We start from the raw sequence: 7,827 nt of genomic DNA on the forward strand, positions 1-7,827 counted from the left end.
GATGGGGCATGCTCCCAGAGAAAAATACTGACCACCCTTTGCAAAAGCCAGGGTCAGTCTCTTTACATGACTTGTTTTAATTGATTTACAGGCATACATTTAAAACATTGTACTGCATGTAATCATGGTTCACAAACACTGTGTTTCATTACAAACTGAAAGTTTATGGTAACCATGCATGGCACCATTTTCCCAACATCATGTGTTCACTTGGGGTCCCTTTTCCACATATTGTTCATTCTTTAAATATTTTAAACTCTTTCCTTATTTTATTTCTTATGGTCCTCTGATAAGTTGTCTTTGTTACTATTGTAACTGTCTTAGATTTGTAAATTAAGATATGTGCAATTTTTAGACATCTTCTAATAAGTGTACAATAAGATTAACAACTTTATAAACACTGGGAATCCCCCAACTTCCTAATGATTTACTTTATAGCAGTTTTCACTTTATTGCAGTGATCTAGAACCCAACTCACCATATCTGAGATATGAGTACAATTTTAAAGGAAAAAAGCCATCCGAGATGGTTTTGTGGTATTCTGATTGAGGTAATCTGACACTGCACAGAGAGACGATCTGACTGTCCCTATCGTCTGTTTCTCTTCCTTATTCCTGTCATTTCCGGAGGTAGCCTTCAAGGCTTTGTGCCTGAAGAAGTGCATTGGAATATATCCAGAGTCCTTACTTTTATCCCAAGATACATTTGAGTGGTAAGGAACACAAGCTCTGCTTTAGGACAAGAGAAGTATAGCAGTGTATGATTTAGAGAAATTCAGAGAGGAGTCTAATTCCAGGCCTCTCAGTCACGAGTGTTCCCCAGCAAGGGCTCACTGCCTGATGCACATGGAAGCCAAGACTATGGAACGGGCTTTGGAGAGAACAACTTTAATCCAAGGTGGAGTAGCAAGAAGACAGGAAGTTGGGCTCTCAAATCTGTCTCCTCAATCCAGAGTTTGGGATAAAATTAAAGGGTTTAGGGGAACTGCAAACTTGGAAGCTAATTGGCTAGTCTTGAATTAGTTCATGTAAGCTATTCATGCTGCTAGAAGCCAAATTGTCCCTATTGAAGGACTTCATACAGTTCTCCCATGGCAACATTCCTACTCTGAGAGTTCCATAGACTGAACCCTCTTGGTTCGGGGTTCATCCTGGAAACTGGCGCTGCTTTATTGCACTTGCATAATGCTGCCTCTAAAAATAACTCAAAAAAGAAAAAAAACCCTCAAGGTTTCATTAATCAATAACCTTTTTTAAGGAGGCAAAACCAGTTTAAACTGGTTAATGCTTTATGTTTCAGTCCCCCCATTTCTCGTTGTACATTCTTCAAGCTTGTGGGAAATCATCTTCATTTTGGTTAGTGATTCTCAAATTCTGTAGAAAATGATAATCCCAGGTCCCAAATTTTTGTAACAACAGGACTGGAGTGTTATATAAGCATTGACAAGGTTGGATTAATTGGTATTTAAGAAAGGTGATCATCAGAGGCTTCGTTTCCTTCACATGTGTCTTTACAGGCTATTGCTTTAAATTTGGCATTTTGGTGCCTGGATGGAAGTTATTACTACTGGGTCAGCTATCTTGGCTCTTCCTGGCCACTCATCAGTCCTAACTGAGCTCTGCAGTTGACTGACCGACTTCTTCCACTGTAGTGCTCTTTCAAAATTAGTTTACATTTTGGCCAGCAAACAGAGCCTGGACCAACTGCCTTTAACCAATGCTTGCTGCCTCTTCCTAGCCTTCACGGATTGCAGTCGACATCAACCAGCACTCTTATCAGGAACTTGAGGTCTCTGGATGAGGCAGAAATGTTGGCTTCCCCCGGAAAACCCTTGCTTTCATGGGAGCTGTAGGAAGGCCTTCAGGGCTTGTCTTTCTGTGGCTCAGAGTGCTTTGTTCCTTTCTAGGAAGAAAATGGGCAAACTAGAGGCACTGTCCCTTAATTTAGGACCCAATTCCATCTCCTCATTTGGTTTGTGGGAAGAGTTGGCTGTATGAATTCCCTGGAGAAACCACTGAGGAGAATGGACAGTCTCAAGGTGACCAGCTTGGATCTGAGGGTTCACTTAAAGAACCCTGAAAAGTTTTCCATTACATGTGGTTATCAAACTGTAGCTTGAAAGGCACACGTGCTACCCAGCTTCCAAGGAATCTGTCCCGCCAGTTCCAAGACTGGAGCCCATTTGGTCACAGGCTCCTAATGTTTCTGCCACCCCATGTGCTGAGAACAAGCTTGTCTACAAAGAGAGTCCTATGGAAGTTCAGGCTCTGTCTCACTCTCCACATAGAGAAACTTACCTAGTGAGGAGGAGGCTGAGACAGTGATTGCATGACATTGAAGAAAGTGAAAGAGGAAGCTGTCTTAGACTCAGGCAGAGCTGACTTTCAGAGAGCATCTCAGGAGCACACACGTTTAAACACCGATTTCCTCACTTCCTTTCTGCCCATGCTGGGGTTTAATCTTTCTGGTAGATGACCAAAATATTTTATCCCTGCAGCAGGGATCACCGACAAGCAAATCTAGATGTCTGGGCAATTTCCAGGGGAAATACATTCACCCCAAGGCCTCTATGCAGCCCATGGCCTTTAGGACCACAACCAATGGCTGTTTTCCTGGTAAAATTTCATTTTTACCACCACACATGCACAAATATATAAAAGTAGCTCAGTACTACCTCCCTGCTATTCTGGATGATACAGAATAGGACTAGACATTTTCGTATGGAAACACCAGAATGTATCCAATTGTATGAAATTCCTTAGCTGGATTAGGGTGCATTCTTCTGTTGCAGGGAGAGTTTTCCTGTGTTACACTCCCTCATTTTACATTTATGCTGGCACCATAACACGGTAATCAGGGCTGGTTTCATGAAGAATTCTCTCATGTGGAACTCCAAGTATCATAAGAGACTACTACAAACAACTATATGCAAATAAAATGGACAATCTAGAAGAAATGCGCAGATTCTTAGAGAGGTACAATCTTTCAAGACTGAACAAGGAAGAAATAGAGAACGTAAATAGACGATCACAAGTACTGAAACTGAAACAGTGATTTAAAATTTTCCAATAAAATGCCCAGGACCAGATGGCTTCTCAGGTAATTCTATCAAACACTTAGAGATTCTATCAACCTCTTCCAAAAAAAATTACAGAGGAAGGAACACTCCCAAGCACATTCTGTGAGACCATCATCACCCTGAGAGCAAAACCAGATAGAGAAGTATACATGAAAAAAAGAAAAGAAAAGAAAATGACAGACCAATATCACTGAAGAACACAGATGGAAAAATCCTGAACGAAATACTAGCGAACCAAAAAAGACAGTCTCTTCAATACATGGTGCCTTGAAAACTGGACAGTTACATGTAAAATAGTGAATTTAGATCATTCTCTAACACCATACACAAAAATAAACTCAAAATGGATCAAAGACTGACACGTAATGCCAGACAGTGTAAAACTCTCAGAGGAAAACCTAGGCAGAACACTGTTTGACATAAGTTGCAGCAGTAATTTTTTCTTTTAGTAAAATGGTTTTTGATCCACCTCCTGGAATAATGAAAATAAAAACAAAAATAAACAGGTGACATTTAATTAAAGTCAACAGCTTCCCCACAGCAAAAGAAACCATAAACAAAAAGAAAACTCACAGAATGAGAGGAAATATTTTCAAACAAAGCAAACAACAGGGGAAAAATCTCCAAATTATATAAATAGCTCATGCACCTCTGTGTCACATAAACAATCCCATCCAAAAATAGGCAGAGTGTATAAACAAACATTCCTTCAAAGAAGACATACAGATGACCAAAAAGCATATGAAAAGATGTTCAGCATCACTAGTTATCAGAGAAATGCAAATGAGAATTACAATGAGGTATCACCTCACACCAGCCAGAATGGTCATCATCCCCAAATCTACAAACAATACATGATGGAGTGTGGAAAAAGGGAAAACTCTTGCCCTCTCGGTGGGAATGCAAATCGACACAGCCACTATGGAGAACATTATGGAAGTTCCTTGAAAAACTAAAGCTAGAGTTACCATATGATTTACCAGTCCCACTCCTGGTACATATCCAGAGAAAACCATGATTCATAAATATACATGCACTCCAATCTTCATTGCAGCTCTATTTACATTAGCCAAGATATGGAAGTAACCTAAATGTCCATCAACAGAGGAATGAAGAAAGCAGATGTCATACACATATACAATGGAATATTATTCAACCATAAGAAAGAATTAATGACATGTGCAGCAACATGGATGGACCTAGGGAATGTCATACTAAGTAAAGTAAGACAGAGAAAGACAAATACCATATGAGATCACTCATAAGTGGAATCTAATTTAAAAAAAAATGACACAAATGAACTTGCTTCCCTGGTGGCTCAGCTAGTAAAGAATCTGCCTGCAATGTGGGAGGCCTGGCTTTGATCCCTGGGTTTGGAAGATCCCCTGGAGAAGGGAATGGCTACCCACTCCAGAATCCTGGCCTGGAGAATTCCATGGACTGTAGAGTCCATAGAGTTGCAAAGACTTAGATAAAACAGCAACTTTCATTTCACTTCACAAATAAACTTACTTACAAACTAGAAACTGCCTTATGGATATTGAAAACAAGCTTATGATTACCACTGGAGAAATATGGGGGGAGGGATACTTTAGGAGGCTGAGATAAACCTACACGACTGTCGTGTCTGACTCTTTGTGACTCCATGGACTGTCGTCCACCAGGACCCTCCGTCCATGGAATTTTCCAGGTCAGAATACTGGAGTGAGTTGCTATTTCCTGCCCTAGGGGATCTTCCTGACCCAGGGGTTGAACCCGCTTCTCTTGTGTCTCCTGCATTGGCAGGTGGATGCTTTAACACGGCGCCACTTGGGAAGCCCACATCTACAACATATATATATATTAACATATATATATATATATAGCAATAACCAAAAAGCGCCTACTGTATAACACAGGGAATTCTACCCAATGATCTGTAATAATCTGTATGAGAAATGAATCTGAAAATGAGTGAATATGTGTATGTATAACTGAATCACTTTGTTATACACCTGAAACTAACACAACATTTTAAATTAATTATACTCCAATAAAATGAAATAGAAAAATAATACTACCATAACGTCCAGCAATCTGACTCCTGGGCATATATCCTGAGAAAATCATAATTGGAAAAAGGAACAATCACCCCAATGTAAATTGCAGCAATATTTACAAAACAGATTTATGGTTACCATAGGGGAACTTTGTGGGGAGGGATACATTAGAAACTTGAGATGAACATACACACACAACCAATATAGAAAATAGATAACCGAACAGGACCTCCTATATAACAAAGGGAACTCTACTCAATATTCTGTAATAGCCTATATGGGAAAAGTATCTGGAAAAGATTGAATATATGTGTAACTGAATCACTTTGCTGCACAGCTCAAACTAACACAAGACTGTAAATCAACAAATCTCCAATAAATTAAAAAAAAAAAAAAGAATATCCATCTGTAACAATACCGCTGTGCTGCCACCTTAGGCAAGGGGGGAAAAACCCCATCACCTCCACAAAGCAATGTTTCCAGTCCAGGAGCAAGGTGTTTTATCTCCCGATTCAGAGGAACCTCATTAATTGCAGGTTTAATAAAGTTTCACCACATTCATCCAATAGCCAACTCCTATTAGCCAATCCTAACACATTAAACAGTCAGACACAGACAAACATAGGCAATTAAATCCAAAGGCCTGGAACCTTAACCCAGTGTTCAGAGCTCTAACCCAATCATTTGAGCACCTCAGTAGCTCTAACCTCTGGCATTGTCCTCTTAGGGTGGGTCTCTAAACCACGACTGTAGCCTTAGGATTCCAATCAGACAGAAGAAACTCTCCTAGGTGGGACTCTAACCCAGAGTGTTGTTGTCGTTCTTCAATCAATCAGTCATGCCTGACTCTGCTTCCCAAAGGACTGCAGCATACCAGGCTTCCTTGTCCTTCACTTTCCCCTCGGGTTTGCTCAAACTCATGTCCATTGAGTCAGTGATGCCATCCAACCGCCTCATCCTCTCTAACACACAGTTCTGATGACATTATTAGACTACAAGCACATTATAATTTCATATAGCACATTTAGTTCCAGGCACATTTTAACAAGTTTACTCACCCCAAAGATGTCTGGTCCAGGAGCTGTTTCCTTCCTTAAAAGTGAAAGGAGCCCAAGAAGCCAGAGGATCCCAGAGCACCATGGCTAGGGAAGAGGAACCCAAGAACAAAGTCTAGACAAACCCAGTATAGGTGGCCACTCAGGGTTGGTGTTGAAGGCCCACCAGGGGCTACAGTGTATCAAGCAGATGGTCACAAGTCCTAAATCTCAACTAGGCTGCCCAAACTCACTGAACATGGGCTCACTGCCCAATGCTCAGAGAAGTCAATATTTATGGCAAGAGCTTTAGAGAAAAGAGCTTTGCTGCAAGGCCAACCAATGCAGGAGGCAAGGTATCAAATCTCTCTTCAATCCAGGAGCCTGGGTGCAATCTAAGGGGTCAGGAATTTCTAACTTGGAAGCTAATTGGCTATTCTTGAATAAGTCCATATCAGCAACTCAGATTACTGGAAGCCAGGTTTTCCTTATTGAAGGACTTCTCACTTCATAAAGTGCCCTCGGGGCAGCATTTCTCTTCTCTGAGTTTTGCAGACTGAAGATCTTGGCTCTGGGGTCATCCTAAGGTCCTCTGTTCCTTTTTGGACACATGTAGTTCTTTCTTTGTATGATGACTCAAGGTGTGATTAATCAACAACCTCAACAATCTATTTTGAGAAGGTAAAACCAGTTTAAGCTGGTCAATTGTTTCACATGCTGTTTCACTAGCCCCTTGAATTACAGCACATTACCCCAACTCCAAGACCAAGAAAATCACAGTGAACTAAAATGTTGCCTAGCAAGGAGGATCATGTAACATTCACACCAGAGGAGGTAACATAGATTGTGCTTGAGGTAGAAACTTTCCTAGTTGGAAACAACTCAAAGTTCTTAGAATTTTTGTCACTGACCAGTATCTTCCCTCCCAGCTACCCTTTCATCTAAATACCAAGTATTTCCACATATCTCAGTTCAGTTCAGTTGCTCAGTCATGTCCGACTCTTTGCAACCCCATGAATTGCAGCACGCCAGGCCTCCCTGTCCATGTATTTAACTACTAACAAAAAATGGAGATCTTGCCTAGAATTGGCCCAATTAAACACAAGAGAAAATAATCAAGTACCTCCTTGAGGAGAGGTCTCTGGCTCCCTCAACCCAGGGTAAAGGTCACCAGTCCAGGAGACTGTGGATTCTCTGAGGCCCTCCATGTGCAGATCTGGCTGTGCTCATCACTCCCACTGTCTCTCGAGCCCACCAGGCAACTTGACTTAAAATGACCGCTCACTGACGGCTCTGCGTTTTCCTAACACTCCAAACCTAGACAGTGTATTAAAAAATGGAGACATCATTTTGCTGAACAGGTCCCTTTAGTCAAAGCTACTGTTTTTCCAGCAGTCGTGTATGGATGTGAGAGTTGGGCCAGAAAGATGGCAGAGCGCTGAAGAATTGATGCTTTCAAACTGTGGTGCTGGAGAAGATTCTTGAGAGTCCCTTGGACAGCAAGGAGACCAAGTCAATCCACCCAAAAGGAAATCAACCCTGAGTATTCATTGGAAGGACTGATTCTGAAGCTGAAGCTCCAATACTTTGGCCACCTGATGCAAAGCGCCAACTCATTGGAAAAGACCCTGATGCTAGGAAAGAAAGATTGGGGGCAGGAGAGGACGGGGCAGCA

Source organism: Cervus canadensis, chromosome X, assembly GCF_019320065.1.
Source record: "Cervus canadensis isolate Bull #8, Minnesota chromosome X, ASM1932006v1, whole genome shotgun sequence".
In the NCBI taxonomy this organism is placed as follows: domain Eukaryota; kingdom Metazoa; phylum Chordata; class Mammalia; order Artiodactyla; family Cervidae; genus Cervus; species Cervus canadensis.